Source organism: Capricornis sumatraensis, chromosome 15, assembly GCF_032405125.1.
Source record: "Capricornis sumatraensis isolate serow.1 chromosome 15, serow.2, whole genome shotgun sequence".
Lineage (NCBI taxonomy): Eukaryota > Metazoa > Chordata > Mammalia > Artiodactyla > Bovidae > Capricornis > Capricornis sumatraensis.
The window spans coordinates 81,078,277-81,096,805 of record NC_091083.1 but is presented as its reverse complement, the minus strand read 5'-3'; positions in this window follow the sequence as shown (position 1 = coordinate 81,096,805).

Sequence of the window (18,529 nt, the reverse complement as noted above, 5' to 3'; positions counted from 1 at the left end):
TTCTTCTACACAAACTAAAGCCCCCATCTAAAGATGCAGAATGACAACTTCAGGCTGAGCGCAAGCCCTGGACCCCAGATTGGTTGGAACCAGAAAGCTGATGATTGAGATTCTTAGAACACCATCCTGTTACCTCACCACCAACCAATCAGAGGAACATCCTGCAGACCACCTCTCAAATTTTGCTTATAAACATTCTTCCCCCAAAACCACAGGGGAGTTCAGGCCTTTTGAGCATGGGCCACCTGTCTTCCTTGCACAGCTCTTGCAACAAACCTTTCTCAGCTCTGGAAAAAAAAATTTTTTTTTCTCAAATACTACTATTATTATACTTGCTAAAGTCTTATAGGGGCTTTCCAGGTGGCACCAGTGGTAAAGAACACGCTCACTAATGTAGGAGATATAAGAGAAAAGGGTTCGATTGCTGGGTCAGAATCCCATGGACAGAGAGCCTGGCAGGCTACAGTGCACAGGGTTGCAGAGAGTCGGACATGACTGAAACAACTTAGCATGCATGCGCGCACACAGTCTTACAGTCACCTGTATCGACTTTTTACATATTCTAAGTGTTCCCCTCGGTGTGATCATTGTTAATGTTCTGGAGCACTTACATGTGCCAGATACTGTGTTTAACTCTGTGCTGAGCCTGCTGCCTGTTTGCTTGTTTTCCTAGATGGGAGATTTATAGTTCGATTCTCCAGTGACATATTTATGGTTGAATATAAATTAAAAGCCTGCTTGCACACCAAAGCCGGGTCCTTTGGGAGGACATCACCTGTTTTTGTACACCTCTAGGGCTAAGATTTCCTTTTTTTTTTGAGCTAAGGTTTCTTTATACATTTTTTAATGGTTTACAAAACTCAAAAGCTGAAAGTTCCCTGGTGGCATAGTGGTTAGGATTCCAGGCTTTCACTGCTGTGACTCGGGGTTCAATCCCTGGTCGGGAAACTGAGATCCGACAAGCTGATGAGTGTGGTCAAAAAAAGTCAAAAGCCAAACAACATTTTGTGCCACATGAAAATGATATGAAATTCAAATTTCAGTATACAAAAATAAAGTTTTATTGGCACACAGCTGTATCTGTTTGTTTTCTTGCTGCCTATGGTTGCCTTAGCCTCCGATGGCAGAGTTGAGCAGTTATGGCAGAGACTGTGTGGCCCTCAGATATTTACCAAGTGATTTTTATCTAAAACGTTGGTGGACCTCAGTCGTATTTGGGTCTTATAACATTTTTATCTCCTTTGTAGCAATCCCATTTGAACCTGTTCTCCTGTTTTTATTTTCTTTCCAATAAGGAGAGGACTCAGAGGTTATGCCTGGCCCAGGGTCATTCCCCAGTTCATCCTGATACTCAGGTATCCTGGCTTCTGAGTTCAGGGGCTGCCCAACGTGCTAGAGTAGACCCTGATGCTGGGAAAGATGGAAGGTGGGAGGAGAAGGGGACGACAGAGGACGAGATGGTAGGATGGCATCACCGATTGAATGGTGAGTTTGAGCAAGCTCTGGGAGACGGTGAAGGACAGGGAAGCTGGGCGTGCTGCAGTCCATGGGGTCACAGAGAGTCAGACATGACTGAGTGACTGAACGACCACACTGGGCTAGAGCTCTGCTCCTTAGATGTGCCGGAGACTCGCCCTGGAAATCCCCCAGCCGCTGGCCCGGCAGATGGGTTTCAGCAAAGGCAGGACCAGCAGCGTCTGCTGGTCTAGAGAGTGCAGCGTCTCCTCAGATGGCCCCGCGGGGCGCCTCGCCAGGCCCTTTCTTCCTCTGGAGCCCGGCCTGGCTCACACAGGCTGCTCTGTGAGGCTGTGGGCAGGCGGCCTCTGTCTCCAGCAGTGTTCAGTTACCCCAGTGACATTCAATTGTTCCTGGGAGAGGAGGCCTGCGTTTGGCAGCTCCTAGACCTGGATTCCAGGAAACCTCTGCCTGACTCCTATTCTGTTTGTTTCCAATCAGCAAGTCGGCCTGTATCGCTTTCCGCCGGTTGCGTAAGTCTGCCTGCCGCGCTCGCCGCCTCTCTCTTGCTATCATCTTTATGTCATCCAGCTCACTGCTGGTCGGGGAGGAAGGCTTGGGACCTCTCAGGGAAGGGGGCAAGATGCGGGCGTGTCACCGGGAGCTCACTGCTGGGGACACACCCGCAGCCCAGATTACAGATCCGAACAGCCGCCTGGCCGAGCCCTTAAGTTTCCAGGGCTGCGTGTCTCACGCAGGCTCTCCGCTCTGAAAAGAGACCCCCGAGGCGGCAGTTCAGGCCTGCAGGTGCCTGGCCCACGCCTGTGTGTACACTGATGCATACCCTCCGCACAGCGGTTTGGCAGGAGCTTGGAAAACCGAAGTTGAACACACAACTCACCCAGGTTCAAATTCTGGCTGTGCCACTTATTGACCTGGTGCCTCTGGGCAAGCTGCTGAGCCTCTCTGTGCCTCAGTTTCTGTATCTGTACTATGGGGATAATAATAAAACCTCCCTTTTTAGATTGGAATAAGAATTGAATCATTTAACGCATGTACAGGGCTTAGCACAATGCCTTGTACATACTAAAGGCTCAATATGTGCAAGCGATTTTTACTATAATTACAGTGAAGTGAAGTCACTCAGTCGTGTCCGACTCTTTGCAACCCGTGGACTGTAGCCCACCAAGCTCCTCCGTCCATGGGATTCTCCAGGCAAGAATTCTGGAGTGGGTTGCCATTAACTATTATTATTTTAAAATGTTTTATTGGAGTATAGTTGCTTTACAATGCTGTGTTCATTTCTGCTGTACCACAAAGTGAAATCAGCCACATGTAAACATATTCCTCTCTTCTTTGGATTTCCTTCCCATTTAGGTTACCTGTGAGCAATGAGAGTCCTATGCTATACAGAAGGTTCTCATTAGTTACCTATTTTAAATAGCTATTATTATTGATATTCACCAGACAGCAAAGGTCACATTTGTGCCCAAGGTGATAGGAGCGATAGCATTTATTGAAGCACTATTTTTAATATTGGCAAATGGGAAGCCGTCTAAATATCTCTCAGTAGGGAATGACTAAACAAGTTATGGTAGACCCACACTGTGGATTTCTGAGCAGCAGTTCAAAAGAAAGGGGCAGATTTATACAGCCTGATGTGAAGAGACTTCCAAAATATAATCTTCAGTGACAAAAAGCAAGAAGCCAAAGGACACACAACCAGGAACATAGATGCAAAGCACAAATATGCAAGACAGTCTGTGAGTAACATAAATATGTAAATACACAGGGAAAACTGTCTGAGATAGCGCCGTCTGAGATGGTTGTCAGTAGCCACACGTAGCTATTTATATTTAAATATAAGTTCATTTTAAAAGTTTAATTAAAATTAAATAAACAATTCAGTGTCTCCATGGCACCAGCCACATACAGGTGCTTAGTAAGTCACCTGTGGCCAGTGGCTAATATGTTGGACACTGTGGACACAGACTAGCTCATCAGTGTAGAACGTTCTATTGGACGGTGCTGGTCTAGATGGGTGAAAAAGCCAAACTGATAATAGCGGTTGCCTTTTGAGGAGGAGGCAAGGGTCTCATTTGTTCTTCTGTTTATTTAGTTTGTTTTTTGACTGCGACACACCACGTGTGGGACCTCAGCTCCCTGACCAGGCATTGAACCTGCATCCGCTACACTGGAAGCAGGGAGTCTTAACTACAGGACCGACTGCCAGGGAACAGTGTTTATCGAGCACCGACTGTACCCGCACTACACCCAGACCACAGCTAGGAGTAGAACAGATCAAACTACTTGCCCTCTCGCTCTCCAGTGGGTGATATGTCAAGTGGAAACTGAGGCTTCGGTGAAAAATAGAGCAGGCGCCTGGATAAAGAATGTTGGCAGACGGCACGGGTTGTTAAGACACTTTTTACATTCACCTGAATTTTTTAAAAATGAGGAGACTGCCTTACTTGTGTAATTAAAAATTTATAAAAGGAAACCAAAGTACCTTAGCCCTGGAGAGAAGAAACCTGGGTACCTGCCCCAGTTCTGTCCCTAACCCTTTCACCGTGTGCCTAGTGGCTAAAGCTTTCTGGGCCCCCGTTTGTCTATCCTGATGTGCCTTAGATAAAACCTCCGAGGCCCCACCCCCAGCCCCTCCATCCTGTAGTTGATGTTTCCGCCAGTCTTTTCATCTGTCCAGGAAACCCATGGATCACTGGAGTCCTTTGGAAGTGTTAACACGTAAAGACTCTGCAGGAAACTGTTGCAAGAATCACAACAACCCAAGAAGGAAAAGGAGGAGGATAGGAAGGAGGGGGCGGAGGAGCAGGACTGGGGAGGTGGGGAGACCGCTTGCAGTCAGCAGAGGCTTGGACCTCCAGCAAACTTAGCCTGAGAGCTGCTTCAGCACACCCAGGTTAAATCCACACAGAGTTCTTGTTGGAGTCGTGCAGACAGACACTTCATAATCAAAGCTAATATCTACTGAGACTGACCATGCTGCAGGCAGGCTTTCCATGGATTAGCTCATTTCATTCTCACGATAGCTTTATTGAGGTCAGTGTAATTTATCAACCTCACTTTACAGATGAAAAAACTGAGGTTCCAACAAACTAAATAATACCCAATTGTTAGGCGGAGAGACTGGACTTTTCAACCCAGATGTGTTAACCACCATGTGTCAGCACCTGTGGCTTATAGTCAGCTAGAACACGAAGCAGAAGTGAAGGCTTTTGCTTTTTAAAAGCAGTCCGTGCATGTATCCTGGGCCCATAGACCAAGCAGAGGTTAATTCTGATTGAGGGTGTTGGGTCTTCTTGCTTCTGCCCTTGCCGGCCACTCCCCAGCAGCCAAAGGAATCCTCAGTCAGATGCTGACCCTCTGCACAAAGACTGTCCCGGCTGCCAGCTCACTCAGAGTAAAATGCTTTTCATGATCAGCAGGGCCTTCTGCGATGGCCCCCAGCCCACATTGCTTCTGGTAGCCGTCACTTGCTTCCCTCACTCCCCTCCAGCTACACAGGCTGCATCCTTGCTGTTCACACTGGCAGCTGGGTCCCTTCCCTGGGCTTCCTTGGGAGCTGTAACCTCCCAGGACTTCCCGGAGGAGGTGAGCTCTGAGCTGAGCCTGGCAGGGTGTGTGGGTGTATGTTAGCTTCAGAGAGTGGGAAAAGAGGGGAGGTTTTCAGAGAAAAGGGGGTGTGGTGGGGATGGAGAAAGAAAGAGAGAGAGAGAGAGGTTCATGCAAGAGACATAGAGAATACCGGTGAGGTCCACGTTCCTGAGAAAAGAAACTGAGTGGAAAGCGGTGAGGAGGACCGAGAGGCAGGCAGGGCCAGGCCATGCCGGATTTGTCAAAGAGTATTCAGATTCTCTCTCGAGGGTGCCTGGGAGTTATGGGAGAGTCTGAGCAGTGGAAGGACACATTCGAATTGGCTTTTCCACCACTCACTCAGTCCTTCCTGGGAGCTCTTTGCAGCTCAGGACTTACCATCTGGTGGGGTTCCAGGTGACTCTCTGTTCCCCCTCTGTCAGTAACTTTAACTATATATAGAGTTTAAAATTATGTCTTTTTCCCTCCTGAGGAATGCGTTTGGGTGCATATTAATTTTTATTTTGTTTTGTTTAAGTGCAGTTTTAGGTAAAGAACAGAATTGGAAGGGAGGTACAGAGTTACATAAACCCCCCCCACCCTACCCCCCGCCATTCGTAGGCTTGCACATTGTCAACATCACTGGCCAGAAAGGTGCATTTGTTTTTCTTTTTGATCAATGATGAACCTTCACGGCCACTTCATAATCACCCGAAGGCTACCTGAAGGTTTACCTTAGGCCTGTATGTTTGCTCTTATTGCAGATCCTATGGGTTGGGAGAAATGTACAATGACGTATGCATGCGTGCCAAGTCACTTCAGTCGTGACAGACTCTGTGCGACTCTAGGGACTGTAGCCCATCAGGCTCCTCTGACCAGGGGGATTCTCCAGGCAAGGATACTGGAGTGGGTTGCCATGTCCTCCTCCAGGGGATCTTCCTGACCCAGGGATGGAATCCGCGTCTCTTTCGTCTCCTGCCTTGCAGGCAGATTCATTCCTACTGAGTCATCGGGGAAACCCTCTTGTCTCCATAGCTTTGCCTTTTCCATAATGTCATATAGCTGACATCATACAGTATGTGGCCCTTTCAAATTCGTTCCTTTCACTGCGTAATGTGCATTTAAGGTTTCCACCCTTTGGCTCTTATGACCATTTATGTACAGGTTTTTGTGTGGACACATAGTTTCACATATTTTCTGAGTATACCTCAGAGTGAAACTTCTGGGTCGTGTGGTAACTCTATGTTGAACCAATTGAGGAACTACCAGATTGTTTTCTAATGTGGCTGTGCCATTTGCACTCCTACCAGGCTGTGTATGAGGGCTCTAACTGATAGCTTTTTATACTTTTTTTTTTCCAGTCACACAATTATATGATCATATACAGAGAAAGAGAAGAAAGGTGAGGATAGGGTGACCAGCGGGGGTCAGAGGGGAAGGCTGGTTGGTACCTGATCCTGCAGGGTCTATAGGCCTCAGGAAGGTGTTGAATTTTATTGTGACTTCAAGCGGTGGCTGCTGCTGCTAAGTCGCTTCAGTCGTGTCCAATTCTGTGCAACTCCAGAGATGGCAGCCCACCAGGCTCCCCCATCCCTGGGATTCTCCAGGCAAGAATAATGGTGTGGGTTGCCATTTCCTTCTCCAATGCATGAAAGTGAAAAGTTAAAGTGAAGTCACTCAGTGTCCGACTCCTAGCGACCCCATGGGCTGCAGCCCACCAGGCTCCTCCATCCATGGGATTTTCCAGGCAAGAGTACTGGAGTGGGGTGCCATTGCCTTCTCCGTCAAGGGGTGGCTATTGGAGGTTTTCAAGCAGGGAAAGAGCATGAACTGATTTGTATGTGTGTGTGTATGTGTGTGTTTTCATTATTTAGACATTTAATCCATTTTACCCATTTAATAAATGGGTAATGAATGATTTATATGGTCCCCCCCTCTGCAACAAGCTTTACTGTTTATTTTCATGCAAATACAAATATATAGTCTTGCTTTCCTACTGTGTTTATATACGGTAGATATCACCCTTATTTTTTCACATGACAATGTAGTTTAGAGATTTTTCCATATCAGTATATAGACAGCTTCATCATTTTCTTTTTTTTAGACCCTGCATCATATTCTGTTACTGCATGGATCACAGTTTATTTTAGGGTTTCCCAGGTGGTGCTAGTGGTAAAGAACCTGCCTGCCAATGCAGGAGACATAAGAACCCTGGGTTCAGTCCCTGGGTTGGGAGGATCCCCTGGAGGAGGGCATGGCAACCCACTCCAGTATTCTTGCCAGGAGAATCCCATGGACAGAGGACCCTGGTGGGCTACAGTCCATAGCGTCACAAACAGTCGGACACAACTGAAGCGACTTAGCAAGCATGCACACTCCTCTTAATAGATAATATTTTTTTGCCTTTATTTTGCTTTTGTGACTCATATTTTTTTAAAATAAATAATTCTATACAAATGTCATCTCACACATATGCAGGGTTATTTGTAGGACGAATTCCCAGAAATGAACTTGCTGGATCAAAATGTATATGCATTTACCATTTTGATAGATTTTGCCAAATTGCCCTTCAGAGAGGTTGAACCAGTTTATACCCCACCAGGAATTATGAAGGTTCCCGAGGCCTCAAACCCCTATCACTCAGTGCATTATCAAGCTTTTGGAACTTTGCCAGTGTGATAGATGGAACATGGTGGTTCCTGTAGTTCTAATTTGCACTACTTAGAAGGAGACAGGCTAAACAGCTTTCCAGATGTTTAACAGTCATTCGAATTCCCTTTTCTATGAACTGTTTACATCCTTTGTCCATTTTTCTTATCTGTCTCTATGAGCTCTTCTTACATGAGGGAGAGTAGTTCTTTGTGGGATGAGTTGCAAGAATTTTTTTCTGGCTTGTCATTTGTGTTTTGACTGCATCTGGTGGGGTTTTTTTTTTCTTTTTCTCTTTCTCTCTCCTTGCCATAAGTTTTTTTTTTTAATATAGTAAAATTTATCAATCTTTAAAAAAAAAATTTTTTTTTAGCCACACCGCACAGCATGCATGACCTTAGTTTCCCCAACCAAGAATTGAAACTGCACCCCCTGCAGTGGAACCCGGAGTCTCACCACTGGATGGCCAGGGAGGTCCTCAATCAATCTTTTCTTTTATGGCTTCTGGACATTGAATCATAGTTAGAAAGCCCTTTTCCATATATATATATATATATGTATATATAATATATATTAGTATTTATAGTTCCACTGTTTATATGTTTTAAATTCCTCCAAATGTTCTCCTGTATGTCTCATTTGCTGTTCTCTCTAGCAAAGCTTCATTCATTCATTTTAACTGTTGCATAGTATGTCATTATTGACCAATAAAACCACTTTTCCCCCTAGCTCCGCTAATAGCTAATTTAGGTTGCCAGTAATTTTTCATTATTATACTCCGTGCTACAATGAACACCTTTATATGTATCTCCTTACGCTTACTTGCCAGAATTTCTTTGGAGTGTGTATCTAGAAGCAGAACTTCTGTCAGTCTCTGGATGTAAAACGGTATCTGACTCTGGCTTTAGCTTGTATTTCACTGTGTTCTGTCTCTAGAGCAAGCATCTTTTCATGTTTACGGTCCCCTCGGATTACCTCTGCTTGCAGAAATGCTTTCCAAACCCTTTAGTCCTTTTTCATTGGGGTGATGGTCTTTTTTTTTTTTTTTTAACTTATCCATCTGTAAGAATTCTTTATAAATTCTGGATGTAATTTCTTTGTTAGATTGATTGTGAGTATTTTCTCTGGCTTGCCGCTCGTCTTTTTCCTTTGTGGGGTCCTTTGTCATAGAAGGATACTCAATTTTGATGTATTAATAGTACAATAGGCTAATCTTTTCCTTTATGCCTTTCATGCCTGGTTTAGGAACTCCCTTGCTCTCCAAGATCATAAAGATATTCTTTCATATGTTCTTTTAATCATTTTAGAGTTTGAGAGAAAAAAAATTCTTTTGAAATCTAAATGAAGCCCAAGGAGATGGAGGTGCTTTTATGTCCTCTGAAACTGGGCATGGGCTCAGAAAGTGGAGGGACTGCTCTCAGCTCTGACCATCCTGCAGCCTCTCACTCAGGGCAGTATTACACCTGCTGCCATACGGGCTGATTGACTACGGCCAGGCTCCAGGCTGTTTAGACCCCAGACTCAGATGATCTCTCACTGCCTTTGATCAAGATTCCTCATCCCTGCCTGTGACCATGGGGAGTAGCTGCAGCCACAGCGTCTCCCTCTGGCCCCCGTCGCTCTGCTCAGAGCACTGCTGCTGGTTCAGAGGATGCAATGGGGGAGAGGCAGACACAGCTGTTTTTCCTTTTTGAGACCGTGACAATTGTCTGATTGCTTCAGACACCTGCTGCAACATAATGCCGTTGGCTAATTGGCTTTCCCTGTTGCGGACATGGTGGCCTTTCCTCCAACCCCGGGGGTGATATTTGGAGCTGTGTCTGTCTCCTGGGAGTTGGGGTATTTTTGCATCTCAGCAGAGAATGAACTGAGCCCAGCTTTGGAATGTCAGCGCTCTGTTCAGGAGCTGGGCTGGCAGCGGGCAGCAAGTGGGTTGGACGTGAGAGTCCTCTGACCTTCCCACGGGAACTTTCCAGCGACTTTCCCATCTAGGGTCAGGTCATTTTAGGATTTTCCTGGGCCGCTGGCACTGTTACTTTGTAAGGCCCCATTCACATCCTGTTGCTGCTGCTGCTGCTAAGTCGCTTCAGTCGTGTCCGACTCTGTGTGACCCCATAGACGGCAGCCCACCAGGCTCCCCCGTCCCTGGGATTCTCCAGGCAAGAACACTGGAGTGGGTTGCCATTTCCTTCTCCAATGCATGAAAGTGAAAAGTGAAAGGGAAGTTGCTCAGTCGTGTCCGACTCTTCGTGACCCCATGGACTGCAGCCTACCAGGCTCCTCCGTCCATGGGATTTTCCAGGCAAGAGTACTGGAGTGGGGTGCCATCGCCTTCTCCGTCACATCCTGTTAAGCAGAACAAAATGCCTCCCCATGGCTCAGTAGATACAATCAGAGGCAACCATGAGAATTCAGAGGCCGATGACTAGTGGACCTAACATTATATGTATTTTTTTATGGTTATTTATTTCTAGCTGTGCTGGGTGTTTGTTGATGCGCTCAGGCTTGCTTTCCTCTAGTTGTGGTAAGCTGTGGCTCCTTTTTGTTGCAGTACGTGGACTTCTCACTGCCATGGTTTCTCTTGTGGAGCACAGGCTTTAGTACTTGGGGCAAACAGGCTTAGTTGCCCCAGGGCTTGTGGAATCTTCCTGAACCAGGGATCGAACCCGTGTCCCTTGCATTGCTAGGCGGATTCCTGTCCACTGTAGCAGCAGGGAAGTCCCTAATATTATATTTTGTAGATATTTTCATTAAATGTTAATTTCATTTTCTACTGTTTTCTTTTAATATTTTGGAGTCGGTATTGGCCTCAAACATCTTTATGCACCCTTGAAACACTTAGGGACTTTGGGCTTTGGCCTTTGGTGTTCTTTGATAAAACTGCCCATCCCCCAGCTTTCCTTCCTAAGATGAGATTTGCCAAGCCCACTGCCAAGCCCACAGAATCCCCAGACACTCACTGAGCACTCGCTTGTGTATTAAGTCACAAACTGCTTCCAAACCCTCCTGTGTGTAACATCAAGGGATATTTATAGAGATTCTTTGTCTTCTCAGCAGAATCAAGGAGCATTTGCTGGACTCCCTTCATCTGTGCAAAATTTGGAATGTGTTCTGAATCCCCTCCTACATATAAAATCAAGAGATATTTGCAGACTGCTCCCTCCTCTGTGTGAAATCAAGGAATATTTACCGAACACCCTCCTATCTGTAGCATCATTAACTGCACACAGTTTCCTGTGTTTGGTGCCATGCAATCTTTACAGAGCATCCCTGTTCTAGGTAGAATCTGGGAAATGAACACCTTTCTCCAAGTAGAATAATTAATTGGTTGCAGATCCCTCTCTGGGATAACCAACAGTTTGCAAAACACCTTGGAAAATCAAGGGAGAGTGACACTGTTCTTTTCTATTTATAGAATTATGTAATATTTGTAAGTCTCTTCCCAGGTATGAAATCATAAAATGTTTACAGAGCTCTTGCTGTGTATAGAATTTTAGGGTGTTTGATCAACTTTTCCTTCCTGTATATAGAATTATGGACTGTTTTTGAGGAACATTCCTATATATACAGAATCATGGAATGTTTGCAGAGCCCCTTTTTGTGGTTTGAATCTTGTACTGTTTGCAGAACACCTGCTTCTATAAAATCATTGGATGTTTGCAGAACCTCATTGCTTATCGTTATGGAATGTCTATAGACCTTACTCTGGAGAAGGCAATGGCACCCCACTCCAGTACTCTCGCCTGGAAAATCCCATGGATGGAGGAGCCTGGTAGGCTGCAGTCCATGGGGTCGCTAAGAGTCAGACATGACTGAGCAACTTCACTTTCATTCGTTGGAGAAGGAAATAGCAACCCACTCCAGTGTTCTTGCCTTGAGAATCCCAGGGACAGGGGAGCCTGGTGGGCTGCCGTCTATGGGGTTGCACAGAGTCAGACACGACTGAAGCGACTTAGCAGCAGCAGCAGCAGCATAGACCTTCCTCATCTGTATAAACTCAAGGAATGTTAGCTGAAACCCTGTCTCCTGTGTAGAGTCATGGAATGTTACCTAAGCACGCTCCTCAGTATAGAACTTGACCTATTTCCTCTCCATCCCCACTTACACCTTGGAGGGAGGAAAGAGATAAATGGCCAGGTCATGGTTGGGGGGGGGGGGTCTTGAAGGTCAAATGAAGATTATACTTTCTTCTATAAGCTAGAGAGAGCCACTAAAGTTTTTTTGATAAAAAGAGTGACATGATGAAAACTATGTTCCAGGAAGTTTAATATACTGAAGGAAATAAATGGGATAAACTTAAAGGTGGTAGCTTAAAAAACATTTTTCAAAGCAAAGTAAAAATTAAAGTACTGATGCATTTCTACTAAGTGTGATAATCTGTAGTAAACACTTTGATATATTAAAAACTCATCCTCTGTTGTAGGGGTTAGCAAACTACAACTCATGGGCCAAATCTGGCCCACTGCCTATCTTTGAAAATAAAGTTTTATTGGAACACAGCCACATACCTATGGCTGCATCCGTGCTACAACAGCAGAATTAGGTGGCTGTGATGGAGACTGAATGTGCTGCGAAACTAATAATATTTGTTACCTGGCCCTTTACAAAAGAAGTTTGCTTATCCATGCTTTACAGGGAAAAGAAATACCTTGAAACACTTTAAAAATGATTAAATGAAAGGGGTAATTGTTTGTTTTCTTACAGCAGAGTCAGTTGAGTTCATAAACAGTTTTATTCGTTTAACCGATAGTTGCTAAAAATCTACCATGTGCCAGGCCCAGTTTTAGGCACAAAGAATGCAAAGATGAAAAAGAGACATTTTCTTGTCCTCAAGGAAATGTATAATCTAGCCGTAACCATCACATAACTCATACAAAACCAGCTGCGAGACCTTGGGCAAGTTCCTTAATCCTTCTGGACTGAAGTTTCTTCTGTGAATGAGGGTGATAATATCTACCTCAAGGTGTTGTTGTAAGGATTAAGTAAGTTCCTGTTTTACACAGTGCTTAGAATAGCACCTGATACAGAGTAAGTGCTATTTAAGTACTTGTTTTATTATGTACACACACGTGCATATACACCCACATGCTCTTATGTGCATATAAAACAGTGTGATTGGTGCTCTCATAGAAGTGTCTGACTATTCTACAGGGGAGAATTTTATGTCAGGAGGTAGTTCAGGAAATAGAAACCACTCCAGTTATTTTAGTCAGAAACAGATTTTTTTAAAAATAGATATTTATTTGGCTGCACCGGGTCTTCCTCGCAGTATGTGGAATCTAGTTCCATGACCAAGGATTGAATCCGAGGCCCCTGCATTAGGAGCACAGAGTCTTAGCCACTGGACCACCAGCGAAGTCCCAAAAAAGGATCTGATACAGGATTTTGGTGCTTGCAAAAATGCCAGGAGGGCGGGAAGAGTGGTCAGGGTGACTTAATTTTAAGGTTCTTCCACCACACCGTGCTTCAGAAGTCACCAAACTGCTACTGCTCCTGCCATCACCACCCACCTCCTACTCCTTGCGCCCTCCAAACTGGGGACTAGGTGGTGGACTCCACTGCCCATACTCTTCCCATCTTCCAGGACTGGCTGGCCAGCTGTCACAGCCACCGGGAGAGGACCACTGCCTCCCTTTCACCCTTCAGATTTCACGCAAATACATCTAGTTGACAGAGCTTAATTTACCATTGACTTCCTTGCTGCAGGAGAGTCTGGTAAATGTCATTTTAAGCTTTTAAGCCTCTTGCAATAGAAGGAGAGGGAAATCGAGATCAAGAGCACCCATCTGAGTATCCAGACCCAGAATTCTGGGACATTTCATGACAGGGAAACAAATTTGAGCTGGGTCTCAAAGGATGAAGAGAGATGAGAATCCAAGGTTTCCAGGAAGCAGAAACAGCGTGCAGAGTCATGAAGGCATAAGAAAGCTTAGTAGAGTCCACAGCTACTGTTGCTGTCACTACTCAGCATTTATTCCACTGGAGCAACTGCACAGTTGGTCTGCCTTTGGCGAGTCACCCTTTTCCACTATCAGCCACATGGTTCATATGAAGCTCCTCTTGCTCCTTGGCTCTAGGGGTGGGCATGTGACCAGGTCCAGCCAATCAGCACCCTCCATCCCCTTAGTCACAGCGACTGATTCAGGGATGATCATGTGACTGAAAGCAGGCCAATTAGACTTGATCACAAATACTCTTTTTTGGGTGCAGATCCCTTAGCTGTGGGGACCACCTTCTCAGGGGCTGGTCAACAGATGAATCTGATGAAGCCAACCCAAAGGAAAGCAGAGCTAATATATGCAGAGAAATTGTGTGCTGATATTACCCTGAGCCCTTGGATTCAGCTATGCCTGAAGCCATGTAAACTTACCTCAGGCCATTATAGTCATGTAAGGCAATAAGTTCCTTTTTCCTTTAAGTCAGTTTGAGTTGAAAGTCCTACTTATACATTAGGTCAAGAGAGTAGATTACTAGTATCAGAGCCACTACACTAAAGATTTTACAGCAGCATTATTTATAGCAGCCTCCAGCTAAAAACTACCCAAATTCCTGATAACAGCTGATTGGATAAGAAACTGTAGAATACTATTCAGCTGTTAAAATGAATGACTTGCAACCTCACTCCTCAGTATGATTGAATCTCAAATATAATGCTGAACGAAAGAAGTCAGACATAAAAGAATATGCTCTATGATTCTACTTATACAAGTGAGAACCAGTGATGTCCTTTTTCTTAAGTGCTTGTTCAATGGGTATAGTCAGTTTTAAAAATTCAGTGAGCTATACATTTGTGATATGTGTACGTTTCTGTGTGTGTGTTATACTTCAATTAAGAACAAAACGGAAAAACCTCAGCAAGTAGAAAACTGAGGGGACAGGGTTGGGGGAGCAAATGGCAGGCCAGGACTAGGTGGATTCGTGACTGAAATTATGTCATCAGGACTCAGTTTCTCTTTGTTACTCTTCACATGCTGTCTTGATCCCTAGGTGCCACATGTTGACAAAATGGCTGCCATTGCTCCGGCCTCACAACCTTTCATATTTATGTCTAGCGTGGAGGGGAAAGTCAGCTCTCCAAAAGCACAAATTTAAATGTCTAGGAATTGAGTCTCATTGGCTCTGATGGGTCTACCCAACCCTGAACCAATTATTACTACCAGAGGAATACAATAGTCTGACTAACCAGGCTAGCTCACCTAACGAGTCAGAAATGGAGTCCAGAGTTCAGAGAACCCAACAGACTGAAAGCAAGAGGAGGAAATTGGAGCTGTTGCAGAAGTGAATGGATGTTAAGTAGCTAAAAAAAAAAGTTCAGTAAATACTGGTACTTATACTTCTCCTCCTCCTCCTCCGCTTTGTTCTCGTAGCATTTAGAAAAATGCCTGGCACCTACTTTGCTAGATGTAAATCACTTCTATCACTGGACACTAGGAAGCGACCCAGGCATGCCCTAGGCCAGGCCGTTCAGGGTAGGAAAAAAAGCATCAGAATGTAGAAAGGGGGGATGAATCAGTCTTTTGATGGCAAAAAGCGCTCTATAGAATCAATGCTACTGGAGGACTTCTGCTAACTTGCTATGCCAGCTCCTCCTGTCTTACTCTCTTTCTTCAGAGGGATTTCATGGCAGAGGGACAGAACCCTGGAACAATCTCATCATAGAAACTGTGGGTGAGGCAGGAAGTCATGAAATCCTTGTTCACTGCTGCAGAGAGTGTAAATTGGCACACCCGTTTCAGAGAACAATTTGGAAATAGTTCATCAGAAGAGGTGCATTCCTACTGCTCAGCAAGCTGCACTCACATGAATGTGCTCTGGAGAAAGTCTTGCCCTCGTGCGCAGGGCACACGCAGAACGGCACTGTTATAGGCCCTGTTGCCGCAGCAAACCACCCCAGACGTCACGGTGTAAACGAGGATGACATGACAGCTGGGGGCTAGACTGTCTGTCTGAAGGCTTGCTCTCTCCAGGATCTCACGACCGATGCTGCCTGGCAGTGGGGACCTCTACCAGGGCCTTGAGCAGGGCACCTGGACATGGCCTCTTTACATGGCTGGACTTCCTCAGTGTGGTAGCTAAAGGCTCCCAAGGTGGGTGTTTCAACCAACACGTCAGAAGCCGCATTTCCTCAGAAGTTATGAGCACTGTCATTTCCACTTCTTTTTCTTGGCTACAAGTAATTCACAGTCCCAGCCAGATTCAAAGGAAGGCAAATTAAAGAAAGTTCCAGAAGAACACGGGAGTGGGAAATATTGTTGGGGCTGCCTTTGTGAGTGACATTCTGCCAGAGATGCTCATTGCAGCTATGTTTATACTGGGCCACCATCCCTTATCCAAACCCCCTGGGGTCTAACGTGGTTTGCAATTTTGTAAGAATCTCAGAATTTTGAAAGGTAATATGGTATATACACTGAACATTTGCATTACATCCTTTGAGAGGACTGGGTCAACCTCTAAGTAAAAATCTAAATATTTCCTCATATAGGAACATAGGAATATTCATATTAAGTGCGATAAAGACTACAAATAGCTTTCTGTCTAGTAAGGTAAGTTTTGTCACTAGTTCAAGTCAGGTTGAGTTTTACTGCCAAATAAGTTATGAAGAAACATTTAAGTTTTAGAATTTTTAGATTTTGAATTGTGGCTTAGGATCTATGGACCAGTAATAGCAAAAAAAAAAAAAAAAAAGGAAACAACAAAATAAACATCATTAAGAAATGAATAAACTCCTGCCACATTTCATTGCAGCTGTATCTTATAAAAACATGTCGAGAGAAAGCAAATTGCACAAGCGTTTATTCGTGATCAGCTAGGATAAGCCAGGTTGCATGTGTGCACGCACAGTCACTCAGTTGTGTCCAATTCTCTGAGATCCTGTGGACTGTAGCCCACCAGGCTCCTCTGTTCATAGGATTTTCTAGGCAAGGATACTGGAGTGGGTTGCCATTTCCTCCTCCAGGGGATTGAACCTGACCCAGGGATTGAACCTGTGTCTCCTGAGGCTCTTGCATTAGCAGGCAGATTCTTTACCACTGAGTCATAAGTCTGATTATGTTGAAGTAAAGCGAATAGCCCCTGGGACTTCCCTAGTGGTCGGGTGGCTAAGACTCTGAGCTCCCAATGCAGGGGACCCGGGTTCAATCCCTCGTCAGAAAAATAGCTCCCACGTGGCGCAACTAAGAGTTCTGCATGCTGCAAGAAAGATCGGGGGTCCTGTGTGCCATAACCAAGACCCAGCGCAGCCAAATGAATAAATAAATAGGTATTAAATAAACAAAATCAAAGCAAACCCAAATAGCCCCTGTATCTCAGAGGCTTACAAGAAAGTCTTATTTCTTGCTCAGGTTATATGTTCATCCCCGCCCGGTGGGCTCGGGGGAGTTTTTCCCTCTCTTTGGGACTCAACCAGTAGCGCAGCTGGTCTGTGGAGCACTGTGGTGGAGGGGCGGGAGGACCCACTGGCTCTTAAAGCTGCTGGCAAGAAATGATGTCTGTTTCTTCTGCTCTGTGCCTCAGTTTCTTCTGGAAGGGCTGATGGACTACCTAGCTGGAGCTTACCAGGGGGAACCTCCCAGTCAGGGTTTCCTCAGCAGGGGTTTCTGGCACCACAAGTAATCGATGCCAAGACTCCTGGGGCCTGGAAAGCAGTTAGGACATGTCAGCGATCTTTATCTACTCACTGCCCCTGGGAGGGTGAACTCAGCTGTCACTGCTGTGTAATGTTATCACACCACTGGTGATTAGTATTTATGGATTAGGCAATGGTTTCCTCAGGGCAGGTGCCTGGAACAGGAGAGCTTGAGGTGTTGGGGAGGGCATGGTGCTATTTCTGGCTGGCTCAGACGGTAAAGCGTCTGCCTGCAATGTGGGAGACTCGGGTTCGATTCCTGGGTAGGGAAGATCCCCTGGAGGAGGAAATGGCAATCCACTCCAGCACTCTTGCCTGGAAAATTTCATGGATGGAGGAGCCTAATAGGCTACAGTCCATGGGGTCGCAAAGAGTCAGAGACTAGCATGTGAGGCCCAACTCACACTTTCCTGGAATTTCTCCAGGGACCCCCCCAGGCCCCACCGCCCTCCACCTTTCTTTAGGTCACTCCTTTCCTCCAAAACCTTCAAGGGCTCCCTATGGCCCACAGGAAAAAAAGTACAGGACTGTGAGAACAGGACAGTTCCCATTGACTGAGAGCCTGCAACACGCCAGACTCTTAACAGACACTCTCTCAAATCCTCACAGCAACCCCAGGAAGAAGGAGCTCAGATTCTCATTTTACAGACGTGGACGTGGAGGCTCTGAGAGGTACAATGACTTGCTAAGGTCATGCAGTCAGGGTCAAAAAGAGGCAGAACTGGTTGGTCACAAGATCTTTCTGACTCCGAGGCCTCTGCTGAGCTACAGGGTCAGGGCCCGTTTTCCTTGGAGGCACCAGCTGCTCCAGGCAGGCTGGCCTCCCCTCCCTGCCGCTTGAGCAAGTAGGTCTCAACTCCCTTTCAAAGGCCACCTAGAATCTCACAGGCCACCTCCCCAGACTGCTGTTGTGGGAGTCCCGCATCGTGCTGCAGTTACTCACTGTCCTGTCCACCGCCACCAGCTGCAGGCACCTCCTCTTAGTCACTTGCGCATTCGTCATGCCCAGATGCGCTCTTTGCACATCTGCTATTAATTCAGCACTCCTTCGACAATTATTGAGCACCTACCCATTGGAAAGTGAAATTGCTCAGTCGTGTCCGACTCTTTAGGACATGGACTGTAGCCTACCAGGTTCCTCCATCCATGGAATTTTCCAGGCAAGAATACTGGAGTGGGTTGCCATTTCCTTCTCCAGAGGATCTT